This window comes from Rhinolophus hipposideros, assembly GCF_964194185.1.
Source record: "Rhinolophus hipposideros genome assembly, chromosome: 11".
Classification (NCBI taxonomy): domain Eukaryota; kingdom Metazoa; phylum Chordata; class Mammalia; order Chiroptera; family Rhinolophidae; genus Rhinolophus; species Rhinolophus hipposideros.
In genome coordinates this window covers 7,435,807-7,461,760 of record NC_138057.1, presented here as the reverse complement: position 1 = coordinate 7,461,760, position 25,954 = coordinate 7,435,807, and the positions used below count along the sequence as shown (strand labels likewise).

At 35.8% G+C, this 25,954-nt stretch overlaps 1 protein-coding gene and 1 pseudogene across 3 annotated transcripts in view; both read left to right on the top strand.

Annotated features, from left to right (window-relative positions):
- Positions 1–25,954, top strand: part of FANCC (FA complementation group C) — a 256,980-nt gene that overhangs the window by 98,601 nt on the left and 132,425 nt on the right. The window lies entirely within an intron of this gene.
- LOC308504686 (kallikrein-13-like) lies at positions 10,013–25,311 on the top strand (annotated as a pseudogene). Its single transcript has 2 exons — positions 10,013–10,118; positions 24,587–25,311. The product of its transcript is annotated as a kallikrein-13-like (transcript).

Sequence of the window (25,954 nt, the reverse complement as noted above, 5' to 3'; positions counted from 1 at the left end):
GCCTGGTATGTGTTGTGCTGTTCTAATTGTGGTAATCAGGTCTTGGGTTGTCCTGTGTTCCTAGAGTACCACAACTGTGACTGAAACAGCCTGAATGAAACACCAAGAATCTCTTCTGTAAATTCTAAAATTCGTTTAAAAATTCAGATTATTTACTAAATTTGAAAATGTTGGACTGAGTTGTATGAGTTGTACTTTTAGAGCAGAGATGAAATAAAAATTCTGTTTGATGTTTGCCATGTGTTAGCTTATGTTAGTACATTATGTTGGAAATACATTAATACAGTGTTTTTTGGGGGGACTTTTACTGGTAACCTCAACTGTACTGTCAATAACATCACCTCAATGACTACTCTTACAGTTTAGAGACTGGTTGAAGTCACAGGACTGTTCCACATCTTTTTGAAAACTTGGTTTTTGAAAAACTTAGTTTTAATGGTGAATCTATTCAACAAATACTTTTGAGCACCTACTGTTTGCCAGGCACTATGAAAGAGGCTGAGGGTACAGACGGTGATATTTACAGCAGCCAAGATACGGAAGCCACCTAGGTGTCCATCAGTGGGTGATGAATAGATAAAGGAAATGTGAGATACATATACAATGAATAGTATTCAGCCATAAAAAAAGAATGAAATCTTGCCATTTGCAAGAAAATGGATGGACCCTAGAGGGCATTATGCTAAATGAAAAAAGTCATATGGTCTCATTTATATGTGGAATTAAAAAAAAAAAAAAGATAAGCTCATAGATACAGAGAACAGATTGGTGGTTGCCAGAGGTGGTGGGGGAGGGAATGGGGGAAATGGGTTAAGGGGGTCAAAGGGTACAAATTTCCAGTTATAAAAGAAATAAGTCCTGGAGTTGTAATGTACAGCAAGGTGATTATAGCTAATAATACTATATTACATATTTGAAAGTTGCTAAGAGAGTAGATCTTAAAAGCCCTTATCATAAGAACATAATGTTTTTAACTGTGGTGATGAATGTTAATTAGACTTATTTTGGTAATTATCTTGCAATATATATATAAATATCAAATCATGTTATGCACTTGAAACTGTTATATATCATTTATACCTCAATAATTTAGAAAAGTCATACATGCCAACATGTACCTATATAACAAGTCATTGCTTAGTGCTAGAGAAGAAAATAAAGGTGGATAAGGGTAAGAAATGATGGAAGTTCACTAGTAGAAAGGATAATGAGAAATGCCCTCCAAAGAGGTAACTTTTAGGAGAGATTTGAATTAGTTGATGAATAAAACATGTTTGTTTGGTTTTTAATTCTGCTGGTTGTCTTACTGATTTGTAGAAATTCTTTATTTGTGTTGAATATGGGCACCTTTTTTATTATACGTATTGTAGCTGTTTTTTTTCCTCACTTTGTGGTTTATGTTTTTGTGTTTACATTTCCTTATATTCTTTTATGGAAGATAGTTTTAATTTTATTGTATTCAGATTTACAGTCTCTCTTTGTGGTTAATAACTTTGTATCTTATTTAAGAAAATTTTCTCTACTCCAAGGTCATGAATGTCTTCCATATTACCCTCTAAAACTATATTGGTTTGCCTTTCCAGTTTAGGTCTGTGGTCCACCTGTAACTGTTTTATTGTATGGTCTACGGTGGGAGTCCATTTTCGTTTTGCTTCCACATGGATTCCCCAATGTCCCAACATTACTGAAAAGTTCTTTCCTCACTGACCTATGTATGTTGCTTTCTTCATCAAAAGTCAAGTGTCTTTGTATGTGCAGGTATGATCCTAAAGCTCTCTGTGGGTCTCGTTGTCTATCTATGATGGTTAATTTTGTGTCAACTTGACTGGTGCATGGGGTGCCAGCCATTTGGTCAAGCATCATCCTTGGTGTTTCTGTGAGGGTGTTTTGGGATGTAATTAACATGGAAACTGATAGACTGAGTAAAGCAGATCACCCTTCCTAATGTGTGTGGGCCTCATCCGATTAGTTGAGGGCCTGAATAGAACAAAGGGCTGAACCCTTCCATGAGGGTTTTTTTTCCTGTATTGGAATCTAATAAACAATGGTTCTTGAGTGAACTCCAAATTGTATGTTTTGTTATCTTTAGTGTAACATAGCATTGTCAGGCCATATAGAGAGCATCTTACATATTTAGAAAACCATTGGTCTCAGAGATGATGGTGTTTGTTAGTTTTTTGTATAGGGAGATGCAGAACAGGCAGGGGACTCAGAAGAAATAGGCTGTCGGTTTGTTGCTGGCACAACAGCACTAGGGACTGGTCAGCCACAGGGCAGACACTGGTGCCATGATTATGGATATGCTGGTGGTAATTCTGTTGTTGCAGGAGTCCCCCTTATTCACGGTTTCACTTTCTGCAGATTCAATTAACCGCAGTCAGCTGCCGTCCCAAAATATTAAATGGAAAATTCCAGAAGTAAACAATCCCTAAGTTTTAAGTTGCACGCTGTTCCGAGTAGCATGATGAAATCTCCCATCATCCTGTTCCATCCCACCCGGAACGTGAGTCACCCCTATGTCCGGGGTCTCCGCCTCACTTCTCATCAGCTGGGCATCCTACCATCTCCTATCATCATAAGGAGAAAAATGATGAGTTAAATACGATGATATATTTTGAGAGAGCGCGCGAGAGAGATGGCATTCACATAGCTTTTATTATAGTATATCTAATGATCCTTTAAAAGGGGAAATAGCGCATTTCCTGGGAGCGATTAGTGAAAGACAGCAGAAGCAAGGTGAAAGTCAGGGAAAAGGCAGGGGATGCTGGAGACCACAGCGCCACTCTGGTGAAACATTGGCAGTTGTGATGAATGCTGTCTCTTTTGTTTTTATTCATTTATTTTTTTTTTAATTTGTGTGTGTGTGGGAGAGTATTTGTTTGTTTTTTCCATCCTTCCCTTTGGCAGCCGTCAGCTTGTGCGCTATATATATGGGTCTGTTTCTATTTTGTTTTGTTTAATCGTTTGTTTGTTTTTTTTTTGATTCCTCATATAAGTGAAATCAACAGTATTTGTCTTTCTCTGTTGGACCTCTAGGTCCATCCATATTGCAAATTTTTGTAAGATTTCATTCTTTTTTATGGCAGAATAATATTCCATTGTATAATCTATTATATATGTTATACATGTATATATACCCACACATATCACATTTTTTTAATCCATTTGTCTATGGATGGACATCTAGGTTGTTTCCACATCTTGGCGATTACTAGGAATGCTGCAGTTAACACAGGGGTGCATCTATTTTTTTGAATTAGTGTTTTTTTTTTCTTTAGATAAATACCCAGAAGTGGAATTGCTGGATTGTGTGACAGCTCTAGTTTCAATTTTTTGAGGAATCTCTGTACTGTTTTCCAGTGACTGAAGTAATTTACATCTCACCGGCATTGTACTCATCCTCTCCAGTACTTGTTATTTCTTGATTGTTTAAATTTTTATTGGGGAACAGTCTCCAGGGCCCATCAGCTCCAAGTTGTTGTCCTTCAATCTAGTTGTGGAGGGCGCAGCTCAGCTCCAAGTCCATTCGCCGTTTTCAATCTTTAGTTGCAGGGGGCGCAGCCCACCATTCCATGCAGAAATTGAATTGGCAACCTTGTTGAGAGCTCGCGCTCTAACCAACTGAGCCATCCGACCGCTCATTGTCTTCAATCTAGTTGTGGAGGGCACAGCTCACTGGCTCATGTGGGAATCAAACCGGCAATCTTGATGTTCAGAGCTCGTGCTCTAACCTACTGAGCCATCTAGCCGCAGCATTTCTTGATTTATTGATGATAGCCAGCCTGATAGATGTGGGGTGTGATATCTCATTGTTGTTGTAATTTGCATTTCCCTAATGATTATTGACGATGAGCATCTTTTCGTATGTCTGTTGGCCATCTGTGTCTTCTGAGAAATGTCTATTCAGGTCCCTTTCCCATTTTTCAATTAGATTGTGTGTGTGTGTGTGTGTGTGTGTGTGTGTGTGTGTGTCTTAAGTTGTATCAGTTTTATATATTTTGGACATTAACCCCTTATTGGATGTACCATTTGCAAATATCTTCTCACATTCAGTAGGTTTTCTTTTTGTTCTGTTGATGGTTTCCTTTGCAAAACCTTTTTAGTTTAATATAGTCCCATTTGTTTATTTTCTCTTTTGTTGCCCTTTTCTAAGAAAACATATCTAAAAGATATTAATGAAAGTGATGTCATAGAGTTGACTGCCTATGTTTTATGCTAGGAGTTTTATGGTTTCAGGTCTTACATTTAAATCTTTAATCTATTTTGAATTTATTTCTGTATATGGTGTAAGAAAGTGGTCTAAGTTGTATATTTTTTGCATGTATCTGTCCAGTTTTTCCAATACAATTTATTGAAGAGAGTCATTACTACATTGTATATCTTTGCCTCCTTTGTCATAGATTGATTGACTGTATAGGTGAGGATTTATTTCTGGGCTCTGTATTCTGTTCCATTGCTCTGTATATTTGTTCTTTGGCTATTTGGGGTATTTTGTGGTTCCATATAAATTTAGGATTAGTTGTTCTAATTTTGAGAATAATGCCATTGGTATTTTAATAGGGATTGCATTGAATCTGTATATTGCTTTAGGTAGTAAGGACATTTTAACAATATTCATCCTTCCAATCCAAAAACATGAAATAGTTTTCCATTTATTTGTATCTTTTTCAATTTCTTTCTTCAATGTCTTATGGTTTTCAGAGTACAGGTCTTTCACCTCTTTCATTGAGTTTATTCCTAGGTATTTTATGCCTTTTGATACAATTGTAAATGAAATTATTTTATTAATTTTTCCTTCTGATTGTTTGTTATTGGTGTATAGAAACACAATTGATAATTGCATATTAATTCTTTATCCTGCAACCTTATTGAATTCATTTATTAATTCTAATAGGTTTTTGGTGGAATCTTTAGGGTTTTCTGTGTATGGTATCATGTCATCTGCAAATAACGAGAGTTTTATTTCTTCCTTTCTGATTTGGATGCCTTTTATTTCTTTTCCTTGTCTGATTGCACTGGCTGGGTCTTCTAATACTATGTTGAATAGTGGTGGTATTGGTCATCCTTGTCTTGTGCCTGATCTAGAGGAAAAGCTTTTAGCATTTCACCATTGGGTATGATATTAGTTGTGGGTTTGTCATATATGGCCTTTATTATGTTAAGATTTGTTCGTTCTGTACCTGCTTTGTTGAGAGTTTTTATCATAAAGTGATTTGAATTTTGTCAAATGCTTTTTTTTGCATCTTATGAGATGGTCATATGGTTTTTATCCTTTATTTGTTAATGTGATATGTCACATTAATTGATTTACAGATATTGAACTATCTTTGTATCCCTGAGATGAATCTCACTTGATTTTGGTGCATAATCCTTGTATTGTTGAATTAGGCTTGCTAATATGAGAGTTTTTACATCTATGTTTATCAAGGATATTGGCCTGTAATTTTCTTTTTTTTATAATGCCTGTGTCTGTTTTTGATGTAAGGTTAATGCTGGCTTCATAGAATGAGTTTGGAAGTGTTCCTTTCTCATTAACTTTTTGAAATAATTTAAGAAGGATAGGTATTAATTCCTCTTTCCATGATTGGTCGAATTCATCTATGAAGCCATCTGGTCCTGGACGTTATTTGTTAGACATTTTCTTAACTACTGCTTCAGTTTCATTACTAATATTCTGGTTGCTTTGATTTTGTTTTTCTTTGTGGACCAGTCTTGGAAGGTTATATACTTCTAGAAATTTATTTCTTATATTGTCGAATTTGTTGGCATGTAATTTTTCATAGTATTCTTCAATGATTCTTTGTATTTCTGTGGTGTTAGTTGCAACTTCTCTTTTATTTATGATTTTATTTGATTGGGATCTCTTTTTTTCTTGATGAGTTTGGCTAAAGGTTTGTCAATTTTGTTTATTTTTTCAAAGAACTAGCTCTTAGTTTTATTGAACTTTTCTATTGCTTTAAAATTTCTATTGTGTTTATTTCCAAATAGAAGGAACTATTTCCTTCCTTCTATTTACTTTGGGCTTGTTCTTTTTTTTTTTTAGTTTCTTTAGGTGTAGAGTTAGATTGTTTATTTGAGATATTTCTGGTTTCTTGAGGTAGGCCTATATAGCTATCAACTTTCCTCTTAGAACTGCTTTTGCTGCAAAAAGTCGTGCTTTCATTTTCACTTGTTTCAAGATAGTTTTTGATTTCTATCTTGAAATCAATTATCTATTGGTTGGTTAGTAGCATGTTTTTCTCAGTCTCTGCTTATTTGTGTTTTTTCTAGTTTTCTTCCTGTAGTTGATTTCTATTTTCATGATATTGTGGTCAGAAAAGGTGCTTGATATGATTTCAGCCTTCTTAAATTTATTGAGGCTTTTTTTGTGGTCTATTCTGAGACTCTCCCATGTGTACTTGAAAAAAGCGTATTCTGCAGTTATTGGATGAAATGTTCTATAAATGTCTATTAAGTCGATGTGGCATAATGTGACATTTAAAGCCATTATTTCCTTATTAATTTTCTGTCTGGATGATTTATCCATTGATGTGAGTGGGTAGTAAAATTCCCTATGATTATTGTATTATCATGAATTTCTCCTTTTATGTCCATTAATAATTGCTCTCTATATTTAGGTGCTCCTGTGTCAGGTGTGTACATATTTATGATTGTTATATCCTCTTCTTGGATTGACCCCTTTATAATTATGTAATGTTCTTCTTTGTCATGTTTTTTTTTTAAATTTTGTTTTGTATCTAATAGCAGTCTATTTTAATCTGATAGGTGTTTAAGTTTGAACATATTCTATAAGGATTACATTTGTATTCCCCCCTCCACACTTTATGTTATTGATGTCATGTTTTAGATCTTTTTGTGTTGTGTGTCTCCTAACTACTTATTGTAGTTTGAGTTGTGTTTGATAATTTTTTTGTTTTGACCTTTGTAGTAGCTTTTAAAATGTCTGACTCACTGTATTTATTAATTATTTGGCTTTAACTGTGAGATTTTTCTCTTTCTCATATATTTTTTAAATTTCTGGTTATGATCTTCCTTTTTCTGCTTAAAGAAGACACTTTAACATTTCTTATAAAGGTGGTTTAGTGGTGAAGAACTCATTTAGTTTTTCCTCATCCAGAAAACTCTTTATCTCTTCTTCAGTTCTGAATGATAGAGGACTGGCTATAATACTTTTAAAAAAAAATATCCCTAGCTTTGATTTGCATCTTCATGAAAATTGCTCTTTAAGTCAATTATGAGCTTGATACTTCTTTATTCTCCACATTTAAAACTTTCAAATATAGTGTAACCTTGATTTCATGAATCATTAATTTTAAAAAGCTTCTTTGCAACCACTTTTGAAAAACTGACGTAACTTAGATATTTTATGGACTTGGTTTTTACTTTTTGCAAATATTGCATATGGACCATTTCAGAAAAAGTAAAGCACAAGGATAAACATTCTAAAAATAGTATTTGTTGATACTTGCAGAATTCAAACGTGGAGGCTTAAAATTGAATGTAATAAAAATGCAGACTGTTAACATGGAGTGAAGTTACCAAAAAAAAAAAAAAAGTAGTTCTCCTAATAAGGTTAAAAAGTTTTGCACTGGAAATGCTTGTTTCTTATTTGTCCATGGGCCAGATGTGATGTAGAAAGCAAGATACATGTTTCCCTAGACCTCTCACTCATGAAAACCTTGACCTGGTGAAATCACTCACTTGCATGAAAAGCATTTAGTCTTCACGTTAAATGCTGTCTGGCTTGCTCCAACCAGGGTCCCAGAGCTCATGCAGTATTTGTGATTACAGTGTGTCTACACTTTCTGAAATGGATCCCTGGTTCAGCGGATAGCACTTTCACTGTCCTCCAAACTGCTGGGGACATCAGAGGACTGAACTTTCTTCATGGTAGCCTTGAAAAAAATACCTACATTGATTTCCGAATTGAATACTTTAAAAATGTGTTTTTCCTGATATAATTAAGGAAGCAATTATTTAAGCAGTATTTTTCAGCTTTCCAGACGTTAAGTTCTACAGAAATGGGCCTTGTTTTTTTGGTTCAGATTTGTATTTCTAGCTCATAGCAAGCACAAAATAAAAAGCTACTGAATGGATAAAATTAATTAACTTTTAATTATTCACAATTTTGTTCATTCTCTTTTTCCTAAAATGCTGATTACCCAGACTTTCATGTTATACTTTGTGATGAATCTGTTACAAAATCAAATATGGAAGGAACTATAAATTGAGAGAGCTATAAATTGGTGTGTGTGTGTGTGCGTGTGTATGCATGTTGACAAGTCCTAAGCTTATGTCTTTGGGTCAGACCGCTCCCCTGAGCTCCAGACTTCTAACTGACTGTATAACATTTTCATTTGGATGTCCATGAGCATAAACTAAACATGTCCAAAATGAATTCCTGTTTTTTCCGTGGAACTTTTTCCTCCTATAGCTTCCCTAACTAAGTTAAAAGCAACCTTCATTCTTCCTGATTCTGAGGTCAAAAACCCTGGAATCATCCGTGGCTACATCTTTTTCTCTTGTATTGCGCATCCAGTCTTTCAACAAATCTGTCAGTGCTATCTATGAAATATATTCAAGAGCAGTTTCACTGCTTTCACCTCCATTCAAGCCACCATCACCTCTCATGAGGACTACTGCAGTTTAATTCATTTGTCTTCCTGCTTTCACCCTTGCTCTCCTATGGTTTTAGTCTTAATGATATTTCTTTTAATTAATTAATTAATCTTTACGGTAGACCTGTTTTTATTTTTTAGTAAATAACCAATGGTAGAAATTCTGGATAGAATTCTAAAATAGGTGCATGTTTAACTTCATTAAAAAACCAAAAAAAAAAAAAAAAAGAAAAAACCAGAAGGAAAAAACAATGAAAAACTGCTAGGTAGTTTTTCAAGGTGGGTATAATAGTTTGCACTCATACTGTCAATGTATAAGAATTGTAGCTACAAATGATCTTTTAAAAGGTGCCTCTGCTTAAAACCTTCCAGTGGTTTCCTATGTCATTCAGAGTGAAATGCAAAATCTGTATGTGGCTTACAAGGCCCTCTATAACCTGACCCCATGTGACGTTCCTGATCTTCTCTTCCATTTTCTGACTTTATTCCAGCCACACTGGCCTCCTTTCTGTTCCTCATAGGTACCGAGCAACCTCCTCCCTAGAATTTATGCAACTGTTTTCACAGCTCTTCCCCCAGAGAGTCATGGGCCTACTTCCAGTACCTCTTTCGGGCACGGCTCAAATGTGACCATATCTGAAAAGCCTTCCTCATCATCCTGTCTCATTTGTGTGCTGTCCTTACCTTTCTTCTTAATGCTGATCACCCCGACATACTGATTATTTTTTCTGTCTCCTCATTACCTCCCAACTGGGTTACAAGTTCCATGAGAGCAGAGACTGTTTGAAATCTTAGAACAGTGCCTGGTACACAGTAAGCATTCAGTGATTATTTGCTAAATGAATAAATAAATGAGTATGATTTTTAGATGATAAATACATTTAAATGTATTTTAGATGGTAAAACCTGGTGGTAGTGGTGGTGGTGGTGGGGTTTCCATTAGGAAAGAAGAGAATGAATAAACAGAAGGTTGGGCATGGTCAAGAAAAAATGAGTAGTCCAGTTAGGCTGAAGAACAAGGTACTTAATGGAGAGAATTAGCAATTAATATTAAAAAATTTGGGAGAAATTTTGGAGGGCCATTAATGCCAGCTTGTGAGTTTGTTCATAAATTAGGGCAACTGAAGGAGCTACTGAAAGTATTTTAATTGTAGCATTGGGAGAGAGGTATTTGTCATGATTAGCATGCCTCCCTATTCTCCCTTGCTCTCTAGTTTTTCTTAATCCTTCCTTTATTCCGTTACTCCTTAAATGTATTCTGAGTGCCGACTGTGTATATGCAGATGTTGGGGGATATAAAGGTCTTGCTTTCAAAGATCAAGTAAATTGTATTACAGTCGAACAAGCGAAGGGAAAGAACAGCATATGGAAGGTACTGTGGTAGCGCAGAGAGAATGGGCAAAGCTTTGGTGGGAGGAGATTGGGGACTTCACAGGGGTGTTCAGAAAGGTTTTCAGGAGATGATAGTTGAACTTTGCATCATGATGTATGAGTTTCCAGGTAAGCAGAGGCCTAAGGTGTGCATGGAACTTGGAGAACTGAAAGTGATTTGAGGTGCATGTAGGAAAGTAAAGAAAAAACTGGGAAAGATATTCCTGATGATGATAGTAAGGACGGGCTGTTCCATTTATCATATATTAGCTGTACATGAGAGTTAGAAAGGGCCAGATCCTGACATGGGCCAAATGGCCTATACTAAAAATATGCTTAACCTGGAAGGCAAGGATTTTAATTGGAGGAGTTTAAATGGTGGTTGTGGAGTGGGGGCAGGGACACTATGTATTATATAAATATAAACAAGATAGTGGCTTCGGTGTTGAAAATACATTTAAGAGTACATGAGGCAGGACTTGGTACTGTTTAGTTGTTATGGAAAGGAGAGAGGAGCCATTAAGGATAATGCTGAGATTTTAGGGAGCTAATAACACCTCTGTCTTCTCCTGAGTTAAAAACCAGTTGATACAAGATATTGGAGATAGGCAGTTGGAAATCAAAGCATCAATACCTTAACTCTTAAAACAGATTCAAGAATGTAACTTACATCTGTGATTTGATAGACAAATGAGCTAGACGCAGCTAAGCTGAAGCACCATGGGCCTGTCCGGCATGGAGTGAGCCTGCGGCTAAGCATGTGGCAACAGTAGACCAGACACAGCCTTTCTGTAGGTAAGGCAAGTTGGAAACAGTGGGGCGCTGTGTGTGATGCTGGGCATCTTGAGTTTCTCTCCCACATTGATCAAGTAGGTCAGTTCTTTTCCTGGAGGAGACAGTGAGGGGGTTGAGATGATGTCATAGGTTCAGCTCTCTGGAAATCTGACTTTGAGGGGAAGATCAGCGTGCAGGGAATGCTTTGGGGAATGACAGCTGTGGGGGGAAAGAAAGGAGGCAGGATTGTGCAGAGGGACGAGTTTAGCTGTAGCTCAGTCTCAACAGAAACCTCTGCTATGCCTACAGGGACAGAGATGGGAGACCCTGTAAATCTTTCCTGCTTTGGGACAGGAGGGCTGGGCTTTTATACTTTGGAAGTGTCCATCAGACATTGGGTTGTGGGCACCGGGGAAGGGGGTGTGACCTTGCACGAGGCAGAGACAGCTGAGAATGGCAAGGATGTGGTATCACAACATCCTTCAGAGATACCAAAACTATTCCTTCTCCTTTTTTCCCTTCAGGGGAGTGGGTTTGACATTCTGTCTTCTCTGGAAACATGAGGACTGGGCGATTTTGTTTCCCTCTAAAACAGAACAGTTTTTGGACTTGGGCATCATGGCGGATAGTAGTACCATTCACTGAGAAATGTAAGGGGAGGCCAGGTGGCACGGTCCCTGAAATAAACTAAGTAAAAATGTACATGAGGAAGGGGATGGCTATCAGATCGTCCCAACAGTTGTCCCATATTCTTCTGTGCCATGTTCCAGACAGTTACATGTAAAGGCACTGGCTTCTCTCCTTCCTACTACCTTGTGTTGTTCCTTACGTCCTTGGGACCATAGCTCAGGTGATACAATCCAAATTGAGTCCTCTTCCATTTCTCTTCCTGCCTGTTACTGAATAGACTGGTTGGGAATAGGTAACTGAGAAAGGGAAAGCATGGAAAATTACTTTATAGTTTTGTAAATGTATTTTCCCCAGGGCTTTAGAAACCACCAAAGCTGTCTGCCATACTGTGTTAAGGTCAGTGGAGTTTGGGAGTACACTACCCAATTCCACACATGCTTAAGTAAATCCATGAAATGGCATCTACCTTACAAAATGTCATGTTTTTATTTAGTTTGATAAAGTTTTCTCAGCATTTCATAGTTTTGCAATATAAATATGGCAGTAAGCATTTTGCAGAGCTTTGGAAAAAATGAAAATCACTGCTATTCTCTCTCATTTTTTCATTCGATATGATCAGCCGTTCATTCCACACATGAGGTCTAATTGTGAATGTTTTTGTTTTTATATGTGCATGTTTTAGGGGAGTGGTAACTGTCTCCTGAGTCATTAATGTAAATGCACTGAACTTATTATTAAACTTCCCAGAATGAAAATTTGCTTCCTCTAAAGGGGCAAAATGAGATACCATTTATGTTCTTGGCTAGGTTTTTCGTTTGTCTTTTTTTTTTTTTTCATTTCATTTAGATGGAGTTCTGCTTATTATAACTCTAAATTGTATCAGATTGTTTTTTAGTAAATTGCCACTCTTCAAATAGGCCAGATCAAGACATTTATTGCCAATTAGGAACAGGATGTTTGAGATGTTTAGTGATGTTCTCTGGATGACCTGTTTTATGTTTTCTGTTTATTTTGTTTTATTTTCGTTTTATGATCATGTTGGCTTTTCCATTAAACAATAACTTTAATTGAGTTGGCTTAGTTAATAGTACATTGACCAGATCCCCTTCTCTAATTCCCAGCCCTCTCCTTATTCCACCCCTACCCCGAATTCTCCTGTTGTGTCCCAACCTCTGTCTGGACTGAAGGGAATTTTTAGGTCTGTACCTTACAGATATAATGTATGTTTGTAAGACAGACACACTGTATTTCAATCTGAATTGCCTGGCTGGTGCTCCTTGGGCCCTTTAGGGATAAATCCCTGTGAAAAGTAAATTTAGATAGTAATGTCTATAATAGTGGGCATTTCTTAGTGAATAGCCACCGGTTAGGGCTGTGTGGATGTCTGCACTACATGTGGCAGCATGATCTCTACATCTGTTTTAAAGTTCAGTTGTTACCCAGACCACATGTGCATGTCTTTAAGGGGCTGACATCCATCCCTCCCAGGATCCAGGCACTATGAGCTGATACATATAACTGGCTTACTTAGTCTTTGTGACTTAGAGTATTGTTATACTTTGTCTTGGTTTGACTGTTGTTCCTATCAGTTTGGGTTCTGTTTAATATTGACAACCTTGGAGTTACTATAAATTAGAAGCAAGGCTAAAGAACCAGGCATGTTTAAACCCATAAATCTTGATTTCCAGGTCTTTTAAAAGCTTTATGATTTAAATAGAATTTTACTCTATGGTAGATATAAGCAGTACTTGTAAAAATTCTGGCTATCAGAAGGCTTTAATAGTTCAACTGGAACTAAAAAATAATCTTGGACAAGTCACTGTTTTAAGAATCAGAAAATCCAGATCTGTTCTGGCTCTACTAGTGAGATATTTTATAAATTACATACCCTCATTTATATATCTTAAAAAAGGTTAAAAAAATACTGTATGATTCTACTTACATGAGATATCTAAGGTAGTCAAATTCATAGAAACAGAAAGTAGATCAGGGGCTTAAGGAGGAGGGAAATGGGATTTGTTTAATGGTCATAGATATTTAGTTTTACTAGAGAAAAAAAGTTCTTTTCTAAAGGAAAAAAGTTCTTGAGATCTGTTGCACAACGATGTAAATATACTTAACGCTACTGAACTGTATAGTTAAAAATGGTTGCAATGGTAAGTTTTTTGTTACTTTTTTTATCACAAAATAAAATTTATAAGTTTTAATTGAATAGTGTTACTGTTAATTGAGTGCATTGTATGTTCCTTAAATGCATTACCTCATTAAATATTCACAAATCCATGCATATAAGTAATATTACCCTGTTTTATAGATGAAAGAACTTAGATTTGGAAAAGTAATTTGCCGGGTGGTAAATAGCAAACCATTTTGGATCTTGATACGACTCTTAAGACACTCAAAAAAAAAAAATACATTACCACTAGGTAAACTTAAGCCAGACTATCTTTAAGGCTTTTTAACCCTGGAATCTATGATTCTGTAATTGAGATTCTCCAGGTACTCTGCAGAGACTCTTCAAGTGAGAAAAAAGTTTAAATGTTTAGGTGTTCAGAGACTACTTCTCTATAATTTAAAGTAAATAAAAATTGCCATACTAGATTTAGTCTGTAGTACAGCAGCACCAAATGCTGTTTATGGGAAGCCACGGTGTTACTCAAATATTAGAAAAGTTAAGGTGGTAATAGTGATTACTTCTGTGGAAAAGCTTGGTAGAGACTGATTAGGGCCTTCACCTTTTCATTATATTTCTACTTTTTCAGTTTTTAATAACAAGTATAACTTCTGTTTTGGATTGAATTGTGTCCCCCAAATTCATATGTTAAAGTTCTAAACCCCCACTACCTTAGAATGTTGACCTTATTTGTAAATAGGATCATTGCACATGGAATTAGTTAAGATGAAGTCAGCTGGAGTAGGTTAGGCCCCTAATCCAGTATGACTGGTATCATTTATAAAAAAGGAAAATTTGAACACAGAGACATGTACACAGAGACAACATCAGGTGAAAGTGAAGGCAGAGATTGGGGTGATACTTCTACAAGCCAAAGAATGCCAGAGATGTAGAGGGAACCAGCAGAAGCCAGGCAGAGACATGGAACAGATTCTTCTTCACAACCTCAGAAGGAACCAACCCTGATGACACCTTGATCTCATAGCTCTAGCATCCAGAATTGTGAGATAATAAATTTCTGTGGTTTAAGCCACTTAGTTTGTAGTACATTATTACAGCAGCCCTAGCACTCTAATACAACTTCTAAAATGAAAAAGAAAAAAATGGGGAAAAAAATTAACCATGGTTCCTGGGAGTTTATCCCAATCAATATTTAAATTAATAAAGGAACTTTATACCTGATGCTCGTTATAATAATTTTTATAATTGGAAAGAATGGGAAGCAGCCCTAATGTCTAGGCATTAGTAACTAACCAAATTATAGTATATCTACTTGATGAAATATTGTATTGTCATTTTGTATAGCCTATAAAATCATGTGGAAAATGTGTATAACATAAATAAAAAGTTGGATGTAAAATTGTTTATACAAAATGATAACTAACAGCTGTGCAAAATATATATGCATTGACTAAGATTAGAAGGGAACACAGAAAATAAAAAAGCTTTGTTAGGATAGTGGCTATAGGTAGATTTTTCCTTAATTGTTTTTTATTTTTACTTTGTTGAGTTTATTACATAGAATTATGACAATGGATTGTGGCTGTCATATTACCTTTTAAAAGTCAACTTTATTGAGGCAAATTTTATGTGCAATAAAATGTACCCTTTTAAAGTGTACAGTTTGATAGTTTTGACAGATGTATATTCTCTTGTAACCACCACTACAATCAAGAAATAAAACATTTCAAACACACGGGAAAAGAAACAATGGAGATACAGAGAAAACAAATGATAAAATGGCTGTAGTATGTCCTCATATATCAATAATCACCCTAAATGTAAATACACTGAACTAACCCATCAAAAGGCACAGAGTAGCGGGGTGGATTAAAAAACAAGACCTGAATATATTTTGCCTTCAGGAGATCCATCTCAGCTACAAAGACAAACATAGGCTCAAAGTAAATGGCTGAAAGACGATACTCCAAGCAAATGGCATCCAGAGAAAAGTGACTGTAGCTGTACTTATATCAGACAAAATAGATTGCAAGAAAAAAGTTAAAAAGAGACAAAGATAGAAATTTTATAATGAAAAAGGGGACAGTTCATCAAGAAGACATAACACTTATCAATATATGTGCACCCAACCTGGAAATACCAAAGTATATAAAGCTATTACTGACAGACCTAAAGGGAGGCACTGACAAAAATACAATTATAGTAAGGGGCTAGAACACCCCATTGACAGCAATGGGTAGATCATCTAAACAGAAAGTCAAGAGGAAATATTGGCCTTGAATGACATATTAGACCAAATGGACGTAATCAACACTTATAGGACTTTTCATCTGAAAACAACAGAATATGCATTCTTCTCAAGTTCACATGGAACATTCTCAAGGATAGACTATATATTGGGCATAAAACTAGTCTCAATAAATTGAAGAATATTGCAGTCATATCAAGCATATTTTATAGTATGAAACTGAAATTAACAATAAGAAAGATGGAAAAACCGTGAATATGTGGAGATTAAACAACATGCTATTGAATAACTATTGGGTGAAAGAAATAAAAAAGATCAAAAGATACTTAGATACAAATGAAAATGAAAATACAACATATCAAAATTTCTGGGATGCAGCAAAAGCGGAACCAAGAGGGTAGTTTATAGCATTATTAGCCTACCTCAAGAAACAAGAAAAATCTCAAATAAACAATCTAACATTATACCTTCAAGAACTAAAAAAAGAAGAACAAAAGGAGTCCAAAGTCAATAGAATGAAGGAAATAATAAAAAGAGTGGAAATAAATGAAATAGAGAATAAAAAGACCATAGAAAAAAATTAATGAAAGAACTGGTTCTTTGAAAATATAAATAAAATTGACATATCTATAGCTAGACTTATTAAAGAAAAAAGAGAAGACTCAAATAAAATGAGAAATGAAAGAGGAGAAGTAACAGAAGTTACAACAGACACCACAGAAGAACAAAGATTTTTACAAGAATACTGTGAAAGAGTATACACCACCAAATTTGATAACCTAGAAATGGACATATTCTTAGAAATATATAACCTTTCTAGACTGAACCATGAAGACTGGAAAACTTAAATAGACTGATCACTAATCAGGAAATTGAAACAGCAATCGAAAACTTCCCCACAACAAAAGTCGAAACCTGATGGCTTCACTGGTGAATGCTAACAATACTCAAAGAAGATTTAATACCTATCCTCTAATTCTTCCAAAAAACTGAAGAAGAGAGAATACTTTCTAACTCATTTTACAAGGCTGATGTTAGCCTGATACTAAAATTAGACAAGGGCAACACAAAAAGAAAATTACAAACCAATATCTCTGATGAGCATAAGTGCAAAAATCCTAAACAAAATACTAGCAAATACATTAAAAGTACATTAAAACGATAATACATCACTACCAAGTGGGGTTCATTCCAGGCATGCAAGGATGGTTCAACATCCACAAATTAATCAATGTGATATACCACATTAACAAAAGAAAAGATTTTATATATATATGATTATATGAATAGATGCAGAAAAAGCATTTGATAAGAGACAACATTCTTTTGTGATTAAATTATTTAATAAACTGCGTATAGAAGAAAGTACCTCAATATAATAAAGGCCACATATGACAAACCCTCAGCTGATAGACAATGGTGAAAGACTGAAAGCTTTTCCTCAAAGATCAGGAACGAGACCAGGATGCCCACTCCCACTGCTGTTACTCAGCATCATACTGGAAGTCCTAGACAGTGCAATCAGGCCACAAAAAGAAACAAATGACTTCCCAATTGTGAATGAAGGAGTTAAAATTGTTGCTATTTGGAGATGACATGACTCTCTCTATAGAAAACTCTAAAGACTCCACCAAGAGACTATTAGAAACAATAAACAAATACTGTAAAGTGAAAGTATACAAAATCAATATACAACAATCTGTTGCATTCCTATAACCAACAATGACATATCAGAAAGAAGTGAAGAAAACAATCCCATTTGCAATTGTAATAAAAAGGATAAAATACCTAGGAACAAAGTTAAAGGAAATGACAGACCTGTGCACTGAAAACTGTAAGACATTGTTGAAAGAAATTGAAGAAAGACAGAAAGAAATGGAAAGATATTTCATGTTCATAGATTGGAAGTATTACCATTGTTAAAATGGCCATTTTACTTAAAGCGATATACAGACTTAATGCAACCCCCATCAAAATCACAATGGCAGTTTTTTCAAAAGAAATAGACCAAAAATCCTCAAATTTCTGTGGAACCGCAATAGACCCCAATTAGTCAAAGCAATCCTGAGAAAAAAGAACAAAGCCGCAGGTATCACACTCCTTGACTGAAACTATACTACAGTATTTAAAACAGTTCGGTATTGGCAGCAAAACAGACACACAGACCAAAGGAACATAATTGAGAACCCAGAGATAAACATACATCTGTATGTACGTATATGTGTGTGTTTATATGTATATGTGTGTATACAAAGGGTGCTAAAAATGTGTACACATTTTAAGAAAGGAAAACTGTACTAAAATTGCAATACTCAATATGTACCAATAGCAAAAGCTGAATACAAGTCATGCTTGACTTCTGCAATTACAAGAGGTGCTCAAAGTGGTTACCATCAGCGTCCAGACACTTCTGATTATGGCAAACTACTGCTTGAGCAACATTGACCAACATGTCCACTTGTATACACTTTTTTGGCACTCTGGTATTTTGTTAAATGTATATCGAAGTATTATATGTTTTGATGCTCATTATTTATTTCATTTTTTGTGGCCAGTATATAGAAGTATACTTTTGTTTATTCACTTCGTGTTCTAGGACCGTGCTGAAATTACTAGCTTTGCACAGATTCTTTAGGATTTTGTGCTTAGTCATGTTTTAGGTTTTAGTTCCCTATCTGTATGCCTTTAATATTTTTTTGTTGCTTAATTGAACTGGCCAAAGCCTTTGGTGCAGTGTTGAATACCTGCTATGAGAGCTAACACCTGCCCTGTTTTCCGATCTTAGGGGGAAAACATTCAGCCTTTCACCATTAAGCATGTTTGTAGCGGTGGGTTTTTCATAGAGAGTTGAGGTAATTCCCTTCTATTTATAATTTATTGAAAGCTGTTACGATAAATGAATGCATAATTTTTTTTAATTTTTAAAAATTGTGGTAAAGTATACATAACATAAAACGTTTAAGTTACAGTTCGGTTGAATAAATACACTCACATCCATCCATCTTCAGAAATTTTTTATCTTACAAAACCAAAACTACCCGTTGAACAATAATTCTGCATCCCTCACTCACTTACCCAGTCCCACATAACCGCCCTTCTACTTCTGTCTTTATGAATTTGACTACTCTAGGTTTCTTATATAAATGGAATTATATAATATTTGTCTTTTTGTGACTGGCTTATTTCACTCAACATAATGACTTTATGTTGTGGCATGTGTTAGCATTTTCTTCCTTAAGACTAAACAGTATCCCAGTGTGTGTATGTATATGTATGTGTGTGTTTGCATATACACCATACCACATTTTGTTTATCCACTCATCTGTCAATAGACACTTGGGTTGCTTCCGGCTTTTCTCTATTATGAATAATGCTGCTATGAACATTACGTACAAATTATCCATGTGAATCTCTGTTTTCAATTCTTTTGGGCATATACCCAGAAGTTGAATTGCTGGATTATGTGGTAATTCTCTGTTTAATTTTTTTGAGGTATCACCATACTATTTTCCATTTTGTATTCCGACCAACAGTGCATGAGAGTTCCACTCTCCCAAACTGCCCCAGCACTTGTTGTTTTCTATTTGTTGTTGATTTTTTTCTTTTTATAAAACTGTCCTTATGGGTGTAAAGTGATTTTTCATTATGGTTTTGATTTCCATTTTCCTAATGATTAGTAATGTCAAACATATTTTCATATGCTTATTGGCCATTTGTAAATCTATTCAAGTTCTTTGCCCACTTTTTAACCAGATTTTGTTGTTGTGACTGAGTTGTAGGAATTTTTATATGTATTCTGAATATTAACCTCTTAAGTATAATTTGCAAATGTTTTCTCCCATTCTGTTCATTGCTTTTGCACTACGGTGATAGTGTCCTTTGATGCACAGAAGTTTGACATTTTTATGAAGTCCAGATTATCTATTTTTTTTCTTTTGTTGCTGTGCTTTTGGTGTTATAGCCAAGAAATCATTGCCAAATCCAATGTCATGAAGCTTTCCCTCATGTTTTCTTCTAAGAGTTTTATAGTTTTGAGTCTTACATAGAACTTTGATCCATTTTGAGTTAATTTTTGTATGTGGTGTAAGGCAAGGGTCCAACTTCATTCTTTTGTACATAGGGATGTCCAGTTTTTCCAACACTATTTTGTTGAAGAGACTGTGCTTTCCCCATCAAATGGACTTCACACCCCTATTGAAAATCATTTGAACATGTGTGTGAGGGTTTATTTCTGGGCTCTCTATTTATTCTATGTCATTGGTCTATATATCTATCTTTATGCCACTACCATAATGTTTTGATTACTGCAGAGTTGTAGTAAGTTTTGAAATCAGAAAGTGTGAGATCTCCAACTTTGTTGTTTCTTTTCAGAATTGTGTTGGCTATGCGGAGGCCCTTGAGATTCCATTTGCAGTTAAGGATGGATTTTCTATTTCTGCAGAATATACCATTGTGGTTTTGATAGGGATTGTGCTGAATTTATAGATTGCTTTGGGTAGTATTGACAATAATATTAATTCTTCCAATCCATGAATATGGGATGTGTTTTCACTTATTGGTGTCTTCTTTAATTTCTTTCAGTATTGTGTTTTAGTTTTAGTTTTCAGTTCATAAAACTTTCCTCTCTGTGGCTAAGTTGATTTCTAAGTATTTTATTCTTTTAGAACCTATTGTGAATAGAATTCTTTTTATTTTTTTTAAAGATTTTATTGGGGAAGGGGAACAGGAATTTATTGGGGAACAGTGTGTACTTCCAGGACTTTTTTCCAAGTCAAGTTGTCCTTTCAATCTTAGTTGTGGAGGGTGCCATTCAGCTTCAAGTTGTTGTCCTTTCAGTCTTAGTTGTGGAGGGCGCAGCTCAGCTCCAGGTCCCGTTGCTGTTGCTAGTTGCAGGGGGCGCAGCCCACCATCCCTTGCGTGGGAGTCTAAAAGTTGAACCCGCAACCTTGTGGTTGAAAGGACGCTCTCCAACCAACTGAGCCATCCGGTAGCTCAGCGGCAGCTCAGCTCAAGGTGCCGTATTCAATCTTAGTTGCAGGGGGCGGAGCCCATCATCCCTTGAGGGACTCGAGGAATTGAACTGGCAGCCTTGTGGTTGAGAGTCCACTGGCCCACGTGGGAATCAAACCGGCAGCTTTCGGAGTTAGGAGCATGGAGCTCTAACCGCCTGAGACACTGGGTCGGCCCCTGGAATTCTATTTTGAGTAATCATTTTTCATGTATAGAAACACAGAGGACTTTTGTGTGTTGATTTTGTATCCTGCAACTTTGCTGAATTCATTTATTCCAACATTTTGTGTGTGTGTGTGTGTGAAATCATTAGGGGTTTTTACATGTAGTAAGGTCATGTAATCTGTGAACAGAGCTACTTTTACTTTTTCCTTTCAAACTTAGATGCCTTTTCTTTTTCCCATTTAACTGTTCTGACTAGGAGTTGCAGTACTATGTTGAAGAGAAGTGGTGAGAGAAGTCATCCTTGTTTTGTTCCTGATGTTAGAGAGAAAGCTTTAAGTTTTTTATCATTGAGTATGATGTTAGCTGTGGACCTTTCACATACGCCCTTTATTATGTGACGTTGTTTTCTTATATTCCTAGTTTGTTGAGTGTTTTTTGTTTGTTTGTTTTTTAATCACAAAAGGATGTTGAATTTTGTCAAATTGTTTTTCTGCATCAATTCACATGACCATGTGTTTTTTTTTCTTTATTCTGTTAATATGATTTATTTCATTCAGTTTTGTATGATGAATCATCTTCACATTTGAGGAATAAATTCTACTTAGTCATGGTGTTTAACTCTTTAATGTTTTGTTGAATTTGGTTTGCTAGGATTTTTTTTTTTAATCAATATCAGAGATGATGGTTTATAGTTTTTGTTTTGTTTTGTTTTGTTTTTTCATAGTGTCTTTAGCTGGATTTGGTATCAGGGTAATAATGATAGAATGAATCATCCTCATAGAATGATTTAGTTAAGTGTTCTCGCCTCTTTAACTTTTCGGAAGTGATTGAGGAAGATTGGTGTTAATCCTTCTTTAAATATTTGGTAGAATTTTCCAGTGAATCCATCTAGTCCTGGGATTTTCTTTGTTGGGAGGTGTTTGATTACTTATTCAGAATCTCTGCTTACTAGCTATTGGTCTTTTTAGAGTTTTTATTTCATCATGATTAGTCTTGGTAGGTTGTGTTTGTCTAGGAATTTGTCCATTTCATCTACATTATCCAATTTGTTGGTATACAGTTGTTTGTGGTACTCTCTTATAACCCTTTCATTTCTGTAAAATGACCTCTCTTTCATTTCTGATTGTTATATGAGTCTTCTCTCTTTTTATTATTATTCAATTAAGGTAACAGTTTGTCAGTTTTGTTCTTTGTTTTCTTCAAAGAACTAAATCTAGGGTACATTGATTTTTGTCTAGTTTTCTGTTTTCTTTTATCTCTACGGTAATGAAAATTATTTCTTTTTAAGTTATTTTAAAGTTATTTCTTTCTGGTAACTTTGAGTTAATTTGTTCTTTTCTAGTTTTTTAAGTTTTCTTAAGGTTTAAAGTTTGATTGTTAAGATCTTCTTTTTAAAATAAACATTTACAGTTGTAAATTTTTCTTTTTCCTTTTTTTTTTTTTTTTTTTGCTACATCCCAAAAGTTTTCATGTTTTGTTTTCATTTTCATTTGTCTCAAGATATTTTCTAGTTTCCCTGTGATTTCTTCTTTGAACTGTTGGTTGAGTGCATTGTTTAATTTACATGTATTGTGGATTTTCCAGTTTTTCTCTTTTCTAGCTTAACATATCGTCTGTCTTGGAGAAGGTTCCTTGTGCATTTGAAAAAAAAAATCTTTTCTCCTATTTTTGGATGCAGTGATCTTTATATGTCTCTTAGTTCCCATTAGTCTATAGTGTTGTTTAGGTCCTCTGTTTCCTTAATAATTTTATGTCTGGTTATTCTGTCCATTATTGAAAGTGGGATGTTGGAGTATCCTACTGTTATTGTGGAGCTGTCTGTTTCTCTCTTCAATTCTGTTAGTGTTAGCTTGCTTTACATATTTAGGAGTTCTGATATTTGATGCGTATATGTTTACAATTGTTATATGTTTTTGGTGAATTGGCCCTTTTATTATTATATAATGTCCTTCTTTGTCTCTTGTAGCAGTTTTTGATTTATAGTCTATGTTGTCTAATATGATATAACCACCGCTGCTCTCTTTTGCTTGTTAGCATGAATAATCTTTTCCCACCCTTTTACTTTCAACCACGCCTGCCCTAAAGTGAACTCTAAAGTGAGTCCCCTGCAGACAATTTATAGTTGAATCCTATTTGTTTTACCCATTCTGCCAATCTGTGTCTTTGATTGGGAAGTTTAACCCATTTACATTTATAGTAATTATTTATGTGGAAGGGATGTATTATATTGCCTTTAAGTCTTTGTATTTTATATGTCATACAGTTCTTTTGTCCCTTATTTTGTTCCTTACTTTCTCCTTTATGATTGGTTGATTTTTTTTTTTTTGTAGTGACATGTTTTGATTCCCTTCTCATTTCCATTTGTGTAGATTCTATAGGTATTTTCTTTATGGAGTATATTTTAAACTGATAAAAACTGAATCTATTTTAAACTGAAATCAACTTTTACTTCAGTCACAAACAGAAGTTCCTTTGTAGTTGTGCCATTCCATTTTATCTTATAGATGTCACAAATTACATCTTCATATATCATGTACTTATTAACTTAGATTTATAGTTACTTTTTATGCTTTTGTATTTTAAGTTCTATACAATAATTAAAATGTATTTATGTACACCCAATACTATAGTGTCAGATTCTATATTTGTTCATATATTTAACTTTACTGGAGAACTTTATATTTCTATATGGCTTTGCATTTCTGTCTAGTGTCCTTTCAGTTCACCTTGAAGGACTGACTCTGTCTAGCATTTCTTGTAGGGCTGTCTAGTGGCAATGAATTCCCTCAGCTTTTGTTTATCTGGGAAGATCTTAATTTCTCCTTTATTTTTGAAGAACATATTTACCAGATAAAGTAATATTGGTTGGCAGGTGTTTTTTTTTTCCATCACTTTAAATGTATCACCCACGTTCTTTTGGCCTGTAATGTTCCTGTTGAGTAGTTTGCTGATTATCTTATGGTAGCTTTCTTATTTGTGACAAGTTGCTTTTTTCTTACTGCTTTCAAGTATCTTTCTCTATTGGATTTTTGACAGTTTGATTGTTATATGTCTCAGTGTGGACCTCTCTTAGTTCATCCTAGTGGGAGTCTTTTGAGCTTCTTGAATTTGTATGTCTAATTCCTTGTTTAGCTATTATTTCTTCAGATAAACTCTCTGCCCCTTTCTCTCACTCTTCTCCTTTTGGGATTCCCATAATGCATGTATTGGTGTGTTTTATAGTATCCATAAATCTCTTAGGCTCTCTTCTCTTTTCATTCTTTTTCTTTTTGTTCCCGACTCAATATTTTCATATGCTCTCTCTTGAAATTCACTGGTTCTTTCTTCTGCTTATTTGAGTCAGCTATTGAACCCCTCTAACAAAATTGTCAATTTTGATTTATTTTTCAGCTTCTGCATTTCTGTTTGGTTGGGTTTTAGCAAATAGTTTCTATCTATTGATATTCTAATTTTGTTTATGTATAAATCATCTTACTTTAGTTCTCTGTACATGTTATTCTTTAACTCCTTGAGCATGTTTAAGACAGTTATTTTATGAGGCAGCTGGCTACAGAAGCTCTTCACCCAACCCCCTCAGTTAGGCCTCTCCCACCCTGCCCACCAATCCCAGAGCTTCCACGTGGCCCCTGGCCACAGTGATTACCTTCTTAACCATTGCTTTGTCAGGCGGCATCTCTCAGAGTAGTCCAAGATTCTCATTGGGACTAGTGGGTTTCTTCTGGGTGGCTATACCTACCTCCCTCACTCTCAGCCCTGCTTATACAGGAGTGGCTGCTCTGTGGGGAAGTCCTGATCCAACCCAGATTGGTCCTCACTGCAGCACAATGTCTGAAGGAGGGATACAGAGTTTACCTGGTCAAGCACACCCTGGGATGTGTGGAGGCCAGAGAGCAAATGAAGGAGGTAGTCTGCTCTGTCCCCCATGCTCAGTACCAGAGCTGCCCTGCTCACCTGAACTATGACCACAACATCATGCTTCTGGAGCTACAGTCCCCAGTCTGGGTCACAAGCCACATCCTTGTTGTGCATCTCTCCCATGATGACTGCCTCCCTGCTGGCACCTGCTGTCAGGTATCTGGCTGAGACACTACCATCAGCCCTCAGGTGAGTTATTCCCAAACCTTACTATGTGCCAACATCTAGCTATGCTCAGATGAGGAGTGTTGTTAAGTCTACCCAGGGAAGATCACTCCCAGCATGCTGTGTGCCGGCACAAAAGAGGACAGCTAGGCGACTCCAGTGGCCCTGTGATTTGTAATGGTACGCTCCATGGCATCGTCTCCTGGGGAGACTTCCCATGCGAGCAGCCCAACCAGCCTGGCGTCCAAACCTGAATTTCTCAATATGTTTCATGGATCTGAGAAATGATCTGAAAACAGAAAACCCAGAAGAAGAAATGGAGGAAAGGCCCACAATAAAAGTCAAGTAGACTTACCAGCCTCCGTCCTCCCACTGTGCCCTCCTTATTCAGTTTGCTCAGCCCTTCTCTGCCCCTCCCAGAGGTTCCACTTGAATTAGCAATCTATGTTCTCAAAATGTTCCATCCCAACTGACATTCCATGTTTCAAAACCACTCAGTCATTGCCAGCATTACAGTTTCCCAGAGCTTACATCCCAGTTCCCTGAATGTCCCAACCCAGACACATTCCAGGTCTCCCAACTGTTTCAACATAAACCCAGATCAAATCTAAATGTTTTGTCTGTGGAACACTTAAATACCTCCAGCCCATCCAAATAGTATTCTGTGTCCCGTGAACGGACTATTGACAATGTCCTGTACCCTTCAGATATTTATTCATTGTCAATATTCTAGATCCTTCTATGTTTTGTACTCAAGAAGGTTCTGGACTCCCAGGATATTTTGTTCTGAAAATATTCTCTTGTGCCCACACTCTCCTGCCCTGACAACAGTCTATGCCCCTCTGAGTGACTCATCACAGCTAACATTGGCTTCTCATAATGGTTCATTCTCACACAGTTCTAGGCCTCCCAAATGTCCCAACT